Here is a 15,883-nt window from a genome sequence, read left to right on the forward strand (position 1 = left end):
AAGCCGCAAACATGTCTAATACATGCCAAAGTTCGCCGAAATTTAGACGTGTTTAGCCGAACTTCGCCAAACGCTTTCTTTTTCGAAAAAATTTAGACGCGTCTGGGGGCGGCCCTGGGGCCGGCGGCTGGGGACCAACTCGCCCCCAGGCCATTTTTTTGCGCCGGCTCACCTCCAGGCGGCGATTTTAGGTGCCCCCTGGGGGGCCAACGGCTGGAGATGCTCTAAGGCTAAGGTCATGCAGACAACACAGCATCCTTTGGCTCTCGGTGTCAAACTATTAAGTTCCTAAATTCACTCGAAAACATAAAACAATAGAAATTCAGACATAAGTAACTGAAGTTACAAAACAGATACCTTCAGATAAAAACGCTTGATTATTATCCAGATGGTTTAGAACTACAAAGCTTTTTTGTGACATTCTGGTGATCACCTTTATGGAAAAGAGGAAGCTCAGGCCCAAACTTAGGCGGGCATATGTAGCAAACAAAGAAACTTCTCAGTATTTCTCGCTATGTAAAACAGTACTATTATATTTATGTACACCACTAATAACCAACCATTTCACGGCGCTACCACCAAACTGATGCTCTGCTCAAGCAAAAACCAGAACTATATATCTGAAGTGAAAGTGATGCATCACTGGATTATTAAGCTACGGTTTTCCGCAATGTCGTCGAGCCAGGTGACAAGCTGCTGCGATGTCGGCCTTGACTTGGGGGCAGCGGTTACGCAGAGGCACGCAATCTCGAGCACCCTCAGCAGCTCACCTTCATTTGCCTTGTCATGCACATTCGGGTGGAAAACCTCAGTCTCCCTGTCCTCTTTCCTCATCTGAAGCACCCACGACACGACGTCCCTGCTCCCCTTGGGCCTGCACATGTCCACAGGCCTCCGGCCGGTGAGCAGCTCCAGCAGCACGATGCCAAAGCTGTAGATGTCGCCCTTGTAAGTCGCGATGGGCGACTGCGCGTACTCCGGAGGAATGTAGCCCAGGGTCCCAACGACATCGGTGGTGACGTGGGTGTCGTATGCGCAGACGAGCCTCGCCAGTCCGAAGTCGGCTAGATGGGCTTCAAAGTTCTCATCCAGAAGGATGTTGCTTGACTTGATGTCTCGGTGCAGTATGTGTGGCTCACATGACATGTGCAGGTATGCCAACCCCTTTGCTGAACCCTGAGCTATCCGCAGCCGCTTCTGCCAATCCAGCAGCGCGCCGCTATCCGTCCTCTCGTGAAGCCAGTAATCCAAGCTGCCATTCTCCATGTATGAGTAGATGAGCAGCCTGTCGTTACCGATCTTGCAGTACCCCTGCAGCAACACAAGGTTCTCATGCTGGGCCCGTGAAAGAGTCTCCACCTCGGCCTGGAACTCCCTCTCAATCTGAGAGTAGTCACCTGAAAGCCGCTTGATTGCGACCCTGCGCCCATCTGGCAGTGTTGATTTGTAGACGAGGCCAAAACCGCCACATCCAACTATGTATGCTTGATCAAAGTGGTTCGTGGACTTCAAGATGTCCTCAATGCTGAGATCTTTATTGTTCTGGAAAAGCAGCACCAAGCTTGAGTTAGCAGAGCCTGAGGAGGAGTCTTCAGCATTCGCAACCGCCTTTGGATTGCGCTCGTGCATTCTTGAAAGGACAACCCTTGCCAAAATCACATAAGTAATCCACAAGACAAAGATAACCCCGACTGCAGTTCCTACTCCAAGTGCAGCAAGGCTGGCTTTGCTCTTCTTACGGTGCGCTGCTTCCACAACTCGAGCCTTCTCAGAGCAGGAGGCATTCCGAAGGAGGCAGAGCGCAGGATTGCCCAGAAAGCCTTCATTTGCGAATGTCAAAAACTGGCCCCCGGTTGGGATATCCCCAGTCAAATTATTGTATGACACATCAAAGTCGGAGAGGAAATTGAGCTTTGTCAGAGATGACGGTATGCTCCCACTGAGATCATTGTGAGCCAACTTCAACTTTTCCAAGCTCGACATGTCTGACAACTCATCGGGAATTCGCCCCGAGAAGTTGTTCCAGCTGAGGTCCAGTACATGAAGCTTCACAAGATGACCAAAGCCTGGTAATATTGGCCCAGCAAGCAAGTTGTTGGAGAGGGACAGTGATGCCGGGAAGCTACTGGCTTGGTTGTACTGCAAACCCTTTCCTGTTGAATTCTTCTTGATAAATAATGGGATGTACTCTGTCGATGCCCGCTCACTCGAGCCATTACTTGAAATCAGACCCTTCATCCGTGTAAAGCTCTCGGGGAGTTCCCCGGTGAACGAATTGTTTGACAGATCAATGTAGAAGAGATTGTTCAGGCTGCCTAACCATGGGGGGATGTTACCATGCAGCTTGTTCCACGAAATGTCCAGCACACTGAGGCTCTCCAAGGTCTGCAGCCAAGGCGGAATTGTGCCGGTGAGCGCGCAGTTTGCCAGGACAAGCACCTCCATGCTCTTGAACCCTTTGATGCCATCCATTGGCATCATCTCACCACCATGAAAATTATTGGTGAGCACCAAGCTAGTCAGTCTGGGCAGGCCCTGCAAGACCTGCAGTGCCGATGATAGGTTCGTGAAGCCGTTGCCTGTCAGCGACAGGTACAACAGTGAGCTCAAATTCTTGAAGCTCTCCGGTATCTCCCCATCAAGCTTGTTCCTTGCAAGGTTCAGCGTCTTCAGCTCGGCACACTGGGCAAGGCTAGCAGGTATGTTACCACTCAGCCTATTTGACCCAGCATCGAAAGTGTTCAGCCTTGGCAGCAAGCTGAAGTTGAGTGTGATCTCACCGGAGAGCGAATTGTTCCTTACGCTGACCACTGTCAGCATCGGACAGCTTGACAGCGAACCGGGCAATGTGCCATTGAAGCCATTGGTTGCCAAGTTTAAGGACTCCAGCTTCTTCAACTTCCCAAACACATCAGGGATGAAGCCAGTGAATTTGTTATATGACAAGTCAATCTGCACAAGCTGCGACAGGTTACCGAGGTTGTTGAGGTCACCGGAGAGGTTGTTGTCCTGTAAGCTTAGCCTCTGCAGTTCAGGCATCGTGTACAGGTCACGCGGGAGGTTCCCCGCGAGGCCATTGCCGTCGAGAGAGAGCTCGGAGAGCGCCTCGCACCGGCCTAAGCCAGCTGGGACATCGCCAGAGAATGCGTTCCCCGAGAACCGCAGGACCGTCAGGTTCTGCGCGGCACCGCAGAGCGCAGTGGCGTTGATGCCGCCGGAGAAGCGGTTGCCGGAGATGTCGAGGACCGTCAGGTTCGCCGCGCCGGGGAACGCAGGGTGCGGCCCCGCGAACTCATTGAAGGAGACGTTCACCACCTCAATCGCCGGGAACCCGCCGGCGGCGCCGCCGCTCGGCGGGAACGCGCCGGAGAGGGCGTTGGCGCTGAGGTCGAGCACCCGCAGCCCGGGGAGCAGGCCGAGCCCCGCCGGCGCCTGGCCGCGGAACGAGTTCCGGGAGAGGTTCAGCGCGGCGAGGCGGCCGAGGGAGGCGACGGAGGGGGAGATGACGCCGCGGAGGCTGCGGTTGGAGAGATCCAGCCCAACCACCCTCCCGAGGTCGCAGGAGACGCCCGCCCATGAGCAGCACGACCCACCGTCACCAGCCCCCCACCCGGCCAGCCCGGCATCGGCGCCCTTCCCCTCCAGGCCGTCGGAGAAGGCCCGGAGCGCCTCCAGGTCATCGGCGTCGCACGTCTGGTTCAGGGAGTGGGCGCCGCGGACCCGAAGCAGGACGGCGGCGAGCAGGAGGAAGCCGAGCAGGCCGCAGCGGGCCCCCATCACCGGCGAGCGGCGGCGGCGGCGGAACTGCGAAAGGCGGTTCCTTTCCTGAAGAGCATGAAAATCCGCTAGCCCACGGCGAGCAATTCTCCGCCGAAACCCCACACCGCCACCTTGCGCCGCCGCCGGCCGGAGGAATCAGCGCCGCAAGAACACACAGATGTCAAACACTGCAGGAACCCGACGGGGGAAAACTCAAGTTAATCCCGGCGAGCAGAGCTCGGTGGCGAAGCAAGGGCGGCGGGGCGGCGGAGATCTGTCCCGTCCAGTCCACCTCGAGCGGAAACAAATCGCGAGATTTCCGTGAGAGCGGCGGAAAGAGGGCGAGGGCGAGGGGTCGGAGGGTGGGAGGACACGTGAAGAAGGCGAGGTGGGGCGGGGGAAAGTCAGAGGGGCGGAGGGAGGAAAGGGACGGGCACTCTGCCACTCTGTGGTCTGTGCGGTTTTGACTCGGATGCGCGCAGTCAGTGCGGGCTGGATTCGCCTATCTCACTCGCGTCGCTGTCTCCCCCACGCTGAACTTTCCCGTGCGCCCGTCACCGTCGTCGTCGTCGTCGTCTCCGTCTCCGTCACCGCATGCAGCGGCGATTATTAATAATAATAATAAAATAAAAGGCGGACAGAAACCAGTGGAGGAAATGTAATGGGGTGGCGCCGGGCCGGAAAATTGAGTGGGCTGGATAGGGAGTGGTCGGAGTCGAGGGGCGGCCGGTGAGGGGGACGGCTGCTGGTGGGGCAAGTGGTGGATAAGCAGCTTGCGTGCATGGTCAGTGCGTCTGTGGTCGTGCCATGCAGTTTTGGTGGCCTCAAATGTTGCCCATAACTTGTTTGACTAGCGTGGAAAAGAGCACTCCATTGCACGGATCCATGAAAACTAGAGTAAAGTGTAAGATTGCTCATAATCAGAGTACTGTACTTGCTTAACATTTATGAAAACCGTCGTATAGTTGAGTTGGACTGTTGAAAATTGAGACCAATTTGACCAACCATTTAGTCAGATTTGAGAGTTCCTTTCTAGAAAAACCTCAAATGTGCTAGTCGTCGCAAAAAAAAAACTTTGATGACATGAACATTTCACATAAATTGTTTGACTAGTCAAAAAGTGCAGATTGCATGAGCCCATGAGAATTAAACCCAGGATTGCTTGTAATTAGCACTTGTTCAATATTTACTGAAAAATGGTCACGATTCGAGGAAGCATGGTACTCCCTTTGTTTTTATTTGCTCCGCATATTAGTTTTGTCTTTAGTCAATTTTCATAAACTTTGACTGAGTTTATCGAGAAAAAAATATTAATACCTAAAATACCAAATCAATAATATTGGATTCATCATTGAATATATTTTTACATAAACTTGATCACACTTCATAAATTTTGCCTCACAACAAAGGTGATATGCACTGTAAAAAACGAGGGAGTACATATCAGAAATTAACAAAATAAAACAAAGAGGAAAACAAGGAAATTGTACATAGTTTCTTGCCTGGACTCTAGAAAGTTCATACCAAATTGACCAACCATTTAGTCAAAATTCAGTTTCAAGTTTGAACCGTCCAACTTTGGCAGAAAGTTCGGCTTCTAAAAAATAACTTAAATGTATTTGTGGTCACAATATAAATTTTTTGTTACCAGGACATTGCCCAGAGCTTGTTTGGCAAGTCTAAAAAGAGTAGACTGCAGAAGCCCGCGGAAACTAAGCAAAGGATTGTTCATAATCACCACCTGCTTAATATTTACTGAAAAACTGCCAGGATGAGAGGAGTCGTTGCACATAAATGAAAGTGGATGCTCCGTGTACGGGTTAGCGATGCTAACGGAATGAAACTGGAAGAAAAACAAGGGCAATTAATAAAAGGTGGACAAAATAAGTAGAGGAAATGTACTCTGGTGGCACTGGAAAATGAAGTGGACGTGTTGGACACCATATAGAGAGTGGTCAGGGTCAAGGGGCGGCTGTTGAAGGGGACAACTTTGTGGTGGTGTGGCAAGTGGTTGATCATTTGTTGCAGGTTGGTCGGTACCTTGTGTGGTCATACCATACAATTTTGACAGCCTAAATGCTGCCCATAACTTATTTGACCAGTGTGAAAAAGAGTATTCCATTGCATGGACCCATGAAAACTAAAGTGTAGGATTGTTCATTTGTAGTACTACTCCCTCCGTCGCATAATATAAGAACGTTTTTGGCACTACACTAACGTTCTTATATTATGGGACAGAGGGAGTAGTTGCTTAAAAACGCCATGATTGAGTGGACTTTTGGAAATCCAGACCAAATTGACCAACCATTTAGTCAATATTCAGTTTTCAAGTTTGAAGCTTCAAACTTTGGCTGGAAGTTCAACTTCCCAGAAATAACTTAAACGTTTGTGGTCATAGTATACAATTTTGGTGACCTGTTGCCCATAACTTGTTTGACATGACTGGAGTGAGTAGATTGCTCAAACCCGTGAAAACTAAGCGTAATATTGCTCATAACCACTACTTGCTTAATATTTACTAATAACGATCATGAAACGGGCAATTGTTGCACATAACTCGATTGGGGTGCTCCGAGTATGAATAAGCGTGTATAACTAAAAAAATCAAGAAAGTCACATTATGCGGTTACTTGAATGGGTATTAAAAATGCAAACCAAATGGACCAATCATTAGTCAAAATTTGTAAGTTAAGCGAGAAGCTTCAAACTTTGGTTGAGAGTTTCTTTATAGAAAAACCTTAAATGTGTCTCTAGTCGTAGTATACAAATTTGGTGACCTGAACGTTGCCCACAACTTGTTTGACTAGTCAAAAAGAGCATACTACCTAAGCCCACGATAACTAAACTCGGGATTATTGCTCATAATCACCACTTACTTAATATTTATTAAAAAATGGTCACAATTTGAGAAGCATTGTATTGTTTTCATTTTTATTTACTCTTATTAGCTTTGTCTTAAGTCAAAATTTGTAAACTTTGATTGAGTTTATAGAGAAGAAATATATAAATACTATTGGATCCATCATTAAATATATTTTCACACCATATACATTGTTATTGTAAATGTTTATCTTGTTTTCTATAAACTTTATCAAACTTATGAAATTTTACTTATGACAAAGGTAATATCCATAGTAAATAAAAATAGAGGGAGTACGTATCACAAAATAAAAAAAATTGAGAGAAAAACAAGAAAATTGTACATAGTTTCTTGAGTTGGCTATGGAAAATTTAGACCAAAGTGACAAACCATTTTGTCAACATTCAGTTTTCAAGTTTGAAGATTCAGAGTGTATCTGTTTCTAGAAAATACTGAATGTATTTGTGGTCATAGTATACGTTTACTGTAACCAGAACATTGCCCATAGCTTGTTTGACAAGTCTAAAAAGAGTAGGTTACATCAGATCGTGAAAACTAAGCATAGGATTGCTCATAATCACTACTTGCTTTGTATTTATTGAAAACTTGTCAGGACTCTCGAAGTCGTTACACATAACTGTTGCGAATGTTCTGAGTACAGATTAGCGATTATAATCTAATACGGCCAAAATCAAATCAACCTCACACAATTACTTGAGTAGATTGTTGGAATTCAGACCAAATTGGTCGTTCATATAGTCAAAATTCAGATTAAAAATTTGAAGCCTTAAACTTTGGTTGAAGTTCAACTTTGTAAAGCAACATAGATGTGTTTGTGATTGTAGTACAATATTCGTGACCCGAGGGTTGTCCATAATTTGTTAGTAGGAAACTCATTAGCATTCATCAAATAGTTTTTATAAAGAAAAGAAATATTATGGTTGGGATCATGATACTTCATGAGGCGATGCATCATGCTCATGTTAAGAAACAAACGTGCATTATTTTAAAAGTAGATTTCCAAAAGGCGTACAACAAAGTTGTCTGAAAGTTCCAGATTGATTTCCATACGATGAGAGGCTTTGATGATAGATGGTGAGATGGGTTAAACAAGTGTTTTTTGATGGGACTGTCATTGTGAAACTTAATATAACGAAACATGACCATATTTCCAAAGTGCAAAAGGAGTTAGATAAGGGGATCCTTCCTTTATGATCTTGAAGCTGATTGTTTGATTAGGATGGTGCTTAGAGCTTTGGAAATGGGCTTATTACTCGTCATTCTGATTATTTAATTCCTAATGGTGTGGCAATACTGCAATATGCAGATGCCACTGTTCTTTGTTTGTCCTATGATCTAGATAAGGTTGTGGATATAAAACTTGGCATGCACTTGTTTGAGTTGATGTCCGACCTTAACATATAGTTCCTTAAAGGAAATCATGTGCATGGGAGGACATGATGACAATGCAAAACGCATGTTGATATCTTTAGTTGCCAACTATAGGGACATTTCCTGTGAAATACTTGGGTACAACTACCATTTATGTTGGTATTAAGGTGTCAGATTGAGACTTTATTGAAGAAAAATTATTTAGAAACTTGGGACCAGGGAAAGCAATTATGTCTCCGGGGGGTAGGATTATCTTGCTTACATTGTGTATGTTGGTTGGATTCAATCTTGCAAATAATTTACCACGGTGACAAAAGGTGGACAAGGCTTGTATTGTATTGTTGTCACTAAGGATAAAAAGATGATTGCCCAGTTGTCCTTTAAATACAAGGTGAAGACTATACATGATCAAACATCATGTCATCATACTTAATGAAATACTCTATTCTTTACTTAATACTTTGGGATGCATGCTGGATAGAGGTCTTAATGTTGTTGGATTAACGGTCCAGATGTGATGTCTATATCTAGTTATGCAATATATAATCATACTCATAAAAACTGTAATTGATGGATACAGAACTGTGATTTATTTACCACACCTTATTATTTCTTTTGAAGAGAAGCCACTAGTGAACCTGCAGATCCCAGTCCATCTTTTCCCATTGCCTACAACCTTAATCTCCTCACTTTACTTTCTTTAAGATTTGAACCATATTTCGGAGATAATGACAAATGAGAGTATGGGCCCCAGAAGTACTCCAAGAGGTCCTGAGAGTGTCCAAGTGATGCCCGGGATTGTCCGGGGTGTTATCAGAAGGTGGGCCCTAGAAGTATTTAGGAGGTTCCGAGAGTGTCCGATTGATACCTAGGAGTGTCTCGGATCTTACCGAAAGGTCACGGAAGCTTCCGAAAGGTTCCAAAGGCTTTTAGAATATTCTAGAGGGCCTCTAGTGGGTCGGCTCCCTAGCCTTGGGGAGCAAGGCTCCACAAATGGCCCAAGCCGTCTAGTCCCTAGGTGCCTTGGCGGGCAAGGCAACCCGGGAGAGGACTCTTCTAGTATGACACCACATCCCTGGGTCCAGAGGACTCTCCTAGTAGGACTCCACCTCCTTGGGTCGACTGACCCCTCGCCCCTCCACCTATATATGGGCGAGGGGAGCACCGGAGGGACCGAAAAAGCCTCTCCCGACCAACCCCCTATCGCCCTCTCTCTCTCTCCAATCTAGAATGGTTCGCTACACCTCTTCCTCTAGATTTCCAATAGTTCTTCGTGCTTATTCCATGCAGTGCTGCTATACATCTAAATCAGTACTCGTGGATGCCTTGAAGGTTTTGTGCATTTTGTCACAAGATTAGCGGATCATCCAGGACAAATTCTCGTGTCTGGGAGGTATAACCTAGCTATGGGAATTGGCAAAACTTCACCATCTCTTTATTCCTCTAATTTTTGCCGCATGCATTGTTGGTGAGATAATCGTTATTTGTACCTCCATAGTGTTCTTGTATTGAATTGTGCGCATATTTTTGGTTGTTGTGTAGTACTTTCCCCTATAAACAGGGGTTGTGGAAACAAATTATCAAGGCCAAATGCTTTACTATCAAAAATCAAGCCACAGATTCACCTGGTAGGAATTCCATCATGGAAGTTTAGGGGTTGTATATGACTGCCCGTGAAATATTCTTAGACATGGGGGATAAAGCTAGAATCTGGCTGGATATATATCGATAACAAAAAGAAGTAGTGAACATTACCATGACTTATTCGATATTTGTGGGAAACTCGGTACCGTTGAGTACATCAATATAGACCATGTTGTTGACTTTCAAAGTAGACAGTCTCTTGCACTAATTGCTCAATGAATGAGATTGTCAATAGGATTGATGCTTTGGCTAGGAAGGATGAACCTGATTAGGTGTATTGGTTGTTGAATAAAAAAGGTTGGTTGACTACCAAATCTACTCCCTCCGTCCGGAAATACTTGTCTTAGAAATGGATAAAATGGATGTATCTATAACTAAAATAAGTCTAGATACAACCATTCCTAGGACAAGTATTTCCGGACGGAGGGAGTACGTACCAATGGCCTAAAAATGATGCTCATGGAGCTAACTTTAAGTGGATTTTGAAAGCTAAAGTCCCTTTGATGATACAAATCTTTCTTCGGCAGTTTCTTTTAAATGTTGTGTTAACTAGAGATGTGGTGAGTAGAAAGACATGGCCTGGTAATATTGCGTGCTCGTCTTGTGATCAACCCAAAACTGTGCAACACCTGTTTGTCATCGGTCATGTTGCTAGAGTGGTTTGATGCACTATGGGATCTACTTTCGACACTGACTGTTGTCCTAATAATGTTTGGAGTTTTATGCTTGATGTTATGCTTTTTCCCCTGGTGGTGATAAGCTTTACATTGTGGGCTTGGCTGCTATATGTTGGGCCATTTGACTAGCTCGCAACAAGCCAACCTTTGAGAAGAAATTGATCAAATCTCTTTTCGATATTGTGTTTACCGCTTTCCCAATGTCCTTTTACTGTGCAGGTCTTCAAAAAACAGAAAGGGAGTCAGAGCTGAAGAATGACGTAGAGATGCCCAAGATCAAGGCATCAATTGTTGTAGTGTTAGGTTTTGTGTAGTTTGGCCTGCACAATAGTTTAAGTGTAGTATTATCAAAAATTTACCTTCGTAGTGCATGAGCCGTTTCCGGGCGTGCACAACGGATGTCCTGATAATGCATCGAACTCACCCTTTTACCTTTTCCTCCTTTGTATCTCTTGATGCCCGAACATTTTACTATTTCTGTTATGGAAGTAAAGCAATGGAAAGGGGAAAGCTGGAAGCCCATGGTGGCATCGTGTTGGCGTCCTGGGAGGCGTTGGCGGTGCAGCGGCTGCAAAAGACGCAGATCAGGCGGCGGCGTGTTCCAGCATCTCTGTCCAGACCCTTCGAGTTTGACCTCGGGTGGTTGTGGGCGGCGCAGTGTGGTGACAATAGTCTAGCAGGGATGATGCGTGGTGGTGGTCTGCAAGGGCGTGGCTGCAGCCATGGTGGTCGACCGTGTCTTGTTGCGGTGGGGGCGGGACGTGTTCCGACAGCGGTCATTTGCGGTTGGCTTGGGTGGGCACTCTCCCTCCTCTGCTGCTACATGTATGGGCTTCGGTAGGCAGAGGCAATGTCTTGGTGTGGATTTGGGGGCTCTGCTCATGCCGAACAGGGGATGGCCAGAGACAGAAGGGGTTCTTTGTGGAGGGAGGCAGGGGTGCCACCTCATCCTCCGTGACGACACTATATTGTGCGTCCAACGGCTACATCTTGCGATTGCTAGAGCTCCCTTTCGACATACCTTGTTTGGAGCGATCACCGATCCTACCCAGATGTTTGCTTGGGTAGGAGGGGTCTTCTTCCTCTTTCCGGTCGACTATGTTTGTATGGTGTATCAATTGCCGAGGGAAGGTCTCAGATGCTGGGGCGGTGGCCCTAGTGGTGTTATCCGGGGTGCTCGTTGGCGGGGCACGTGGCTCCAGCACCTTGCGGTGACCATGGTTGTGTGGGCGGTGTTGTGGCCGGGGTATGACATTCGGTGATGGTGGTTCTATAGCATGTACCACATTTTGGTGACGGTGAGTGCTTGCAGGGTAGAAAATCCATTCCGACTTGTCAGGCCGGCAGCGGCGGCATTCTGGCGTCGTCCCCTTCTTGAAGGCGCCATCGTGGTTACTCATTGTTCGTCGTGGTGCTCCGAGGGAAACGCTGATTTTTGGGCTGGGCTGTGGCGGTGTTCCGGCATCGTTCCCTTCTTAAAAGGCACCGCCTTAGAGCCCATGGTTCGTCATGCTCAACTTTCTCTCATTGCGGTGGCTTGTCCACGGTTGAGGGCCTCGACAACTTCATAGCAATGCTTCTTGTGCACCTGATGCTTACTTGGAGTTGCTTGGGGTGGTGTTGATGTTTGAGCTACTTTGTATCCAGCCTTAGGCGTGTGTGTTGTGTTGTGTTGTGATGGCGTGAATTTGTATCAGACTGTTGCACGAGGTTAGCATGGGAGCGTGGTGAGTCGAGGTCATCACCGGGCCAGAACACAAATCTCTCGACGGTCAGCCACCCGCAATTGTATATGCGGTTTCCTGTGGGAAGGCATGCATGCATGGGACTGAGCAACTCGAGCGAACCGTTCGTTACTCCCGGCATCTACGCCACCGGAAGCAAAGGCGCCGTGCCTGTGCCGGTGCCGGTGCCGGGCCCGGACGTTGCTTAGCGCTCACGGCAAACGTTCGAGTACGTACAAGGTCGTCGTTCTTTCCGCGTCGACGCGCGCTTTTCCACATTCGTTGCTCCACCCTGCAAGCAAAGATAAGTGATTGGATTCCTTCCTGCCCAGAGTCCACTCTCGTTGGGCGTTCATGGTTTAGGCGGGGTGTCCGGGCTAGCAGAGCCTAGGTAGCCACATATGTCTAGGGAAGAAACAACGAAGAGTGGGCTCCTGATGAATGCGGTTGGCGCCCGATCGAGGACCATTCGGAGTAGTAGCAAGCTTTCTAAAAAGTTCAAACACTAGTAGAAAAAGGGCCTTTAGTCTCTTTAGTCCCGATTCTAACTGGAACCGGGACTAAAGACCCTCCACATGGAGGCTGCCTGGAGGTCCACTTTTAGTCCCGGTTCACCCCTCATCATTCCAAATCATCTAACTTCCCGAACGGTCACCTATCCTCTCACTACTCTAACTTGAGCACGCTTAACTTCCAGGTTCTATTCTCCGTCGTTTCCAAGTCTGCACTTGTTGTTTTCCTAACAATAGTAAGATGTCAATCATATTAACCCTCAGGAATTTAGCTTGAGCATGAAGTCACGCATTTCACTGTTTGAGTTTGAAACTATTGTTCTAAAAATCAATAATTATTTAGTAACACTAATATTTCTTGAATAAGTAGTTTGACCACAGTTTGACCATAGTTTGACCACAGTTTGACCATAGTTGACCAAAATTCAAAAAAACTGAAATAATTATTTAGTAACACTAATATTCTTGAATAGTTATTTAGTAACACTAATACTTCTTGAATAATTAGTTTGACCATAGTTTGACCAGTTTAACAAAATTTAAAAAAAAACTGAAATTTGAGCATAACTTTTTTTCCTTTTAGAATTTGAGGATTCTAAAAATTTGCAAACAGGCCATAGGTCGTCTCCATCGGATGCGGATTTTCATTCCGAACATTTTGATATATTATACGTTTTTTCCCGACATCGTATGCAAAAGTTATAGCCGTTTTACATTTTCCCTACATTTTTTGCAAAACATGTCCAAATTTAAGTTTTTAAATTTTCCTAACTAGTAGATGTAGTAATATAACTACCTCCCGAAGGATTTTATTTTTTGAAGTTTTTATCATTTTCTTTTAATTTTTTCAAACAAAAAAGGCGATCCGGGGGGGGGGGGGGGTACAGTTTGAAAATGGGACCTTTAGGGCATCGCATCCTTTAGACCCGGTTCATGTCTCAAACCGGGACTAAAGGTCTAATCTTTAGTCCCGGTTTGAGACACAAACCGGGACTAAAGGGCATCACACCCTTTAGTCTCGGTTCGTGTCTCAAACCGGGACTAAAGGGCTCAGGTGAACTGGGACTAAAGTCTTAGCCGCACGAACCGGGACCAATGCTCACATTAGTCCTGGTTCGTGACTGAACCGGGACTAATGTGAATATTGCCCCGTGACCAAAGCCCTGTTTTCTACTAGTGAAAAAAAAACACACACTTTCTAAAAGCTGCCTAGCTAGGTCTGAGTACGCAAGGGAAAAGGGCAACTGCATAATTAAGTTTCTCTTTGACTCCTGAACAGTGGATCAGTTCTCAAAAAAAAAACAAACTGGATCAGTATTATCTACCCGCTACTCATGCATGCATGGAACCAATCAGTGTGGTGCTGGTACTTAAACTGGCGTACGTGCGTCCACGTCGATCATGCATGCCATGCTTTATTAGTTGTGCACGTAACGTACGCAAGCGAACTTGGTAGTACTATTCGATAGATCCCTGCAGAAACTGAGAGGCAAAGCCATGCTTAATGGAGAAGCTTGAGCCGGCTGCATCGATCGTCGATCGTTCAGGTACGTCCCAATATCAGTTAACATTTTCACAGTACAGCTAGCAAGTCTAGCATATCGCAAAGTTGTTGCACTTGACGTTGTCAAAACCTGCCCAACCAAGCAAAGCTAATTAAACGAAGAGAAAACACCCACTTGACGCAAAGTCCGGGACCTAGCTAGCTAGGTCGTCCATGGCAAGCATGTTCCTCTAGCTTCAGTCGATCGAAGTAGTATGTATATGCATTTTCCCACAAGAAATAAATAAATAGTACTCCAACAGTATGTGGAGATGTGTATGAGGAGGTGTGTATGTGTATGCCTTTGTGTCAGCTGCGTGAGTATGTGTGAACGTATGCATGTTTTGGCGTGAGTTGACGTCGCCGGGTCACCGTTGTGGAAAGCACGGGCTAGGATCGGATCGGGCGCGCGCGTTGCCTTGGATCACGGAAAAGTCGACGGCTACTCGCTCTGATTCCTTCAAAAGGAGCCAACGACCTATCTTGGAAGATATGCAACTGCAACGACCTGTCTTGGATTACGTAGTATAATCGGCATCATCACCAACTCACAACGTATACATATATGCATATATACTTTCTCGATAGGCCCACACTCTTCCGAGTCAACTTCGCATGTGGACTGATCCATGTGCGTGCAGGAATCCCACTTGGTCACTTGGTCTTGGATTTTGCGAACGTATATACTACTCATCTATCTTCTTCTCTTTTTCGTCGAAACTACGCCTACGTACGAGCTACGTTCATCTCCCCCCCTCTCTCTCTCTCTTCTCTCTCTCTGCGTGCATGTGGCAAGTGAGTGCGTGCGTACGTACATACGTCGAGCATGTTCATGCATGTGCACAATACCACCACTAGTAGAAAAAGGGTCAAACATGAAGCACATTAGTGCCGGTTTGAATTTGAGCCGGCACTAATGTGTGCATTAGTGCCGGTTCCAACGGCTAGCCGGCCGCTCTCATTAGTACTGGTTCGTGGCGAACCTTTAGCACCGGTTCGTGCCACGAACCGGTACTAAAGTGAGTGGTGACAGGATGTTGTCAGTCTGGGGCCCCTCCAGCACCTTTAGTATCGGGTCGTATCACGAACCGGTACTAAAGGTCGTCCTACATAGACCCTTCGTCCACCCGAGTTCGCTCTGTTCTTTCCCTTTCCCCTCTCCTCTCTTTTCTTTTCCCTCTTCCTCTCAAGCTCATCACATTTTGCCCAAAATTTGTCAAGATTTGAAGGCCCACATCCATTCAAATGATCATAAAGATTAGCAACTTTGTCCTTTCATCTCTCATTGCTAGATTAGCTCGTGCAATGCTTTATATAGTGATTGATTTTTGAGTTTAGTAATTTGGGAGGAATTATATATGTGCTAGTATTTGATTTATATGCAATTTGAGGTCAAAAATAACACTTAGTTTGCATATGTAGGTGTGGTTTACTTAGTACCTTCTAAATCTCCGTCGTAACCACCGTCGATCGCTCGCAACGTCCCGTCGCCGGCACCACCTTGTGGTGAGCCTCTTGTTCATGAAGTTTTATATAAAAAATTGATGTTTGTGTGATTTGGATATATAGTTACTCGTATAATTATCTTACCCATACGTTGTTTGTTATACATAGTGCCACGGTTTTGATATCCGTCCCCGTCGGCCCTCTTCCGGGTTATGATTCGGATGTGGTATATTCTCTTTTAAAACTATTCATTGCATTTCGTGTTTATGACAAATTATGTCCATCAAGTTGACATAGATATTTCTATGTAGGAGGTAGTTGAACCG

General features: G+C 46.3%; 1 pseudogene; it reads right to left on the minus strand.

The window, feature by feature from the left end:
- Positions 1-358: 358 nt before the first annotated feature.
- LOC125540262 (phytosulfokine receptor 1 pseudogene) lies at positions 359-4,197 on the minus strand (annotated as a pseudogene).
- Positions 4,198-15,883: the final 11,686 nt, after the last annotated feature.

This window comes from Triticum urartu, chromosome 2A, assembly GCF_056163025.1.
Source record: "Triticum urartu cultivar PI428250 chromosome 2A, HENAU_Tu73, whole genome shotgun sequence".
Taxonomy (NCBI): domain Eukaryota; kingdom Viridiplantae; phylum Streptophyta; class Magnoliopsida; order Poales; family Poaceae; genus Triticum; species Triticum urartu.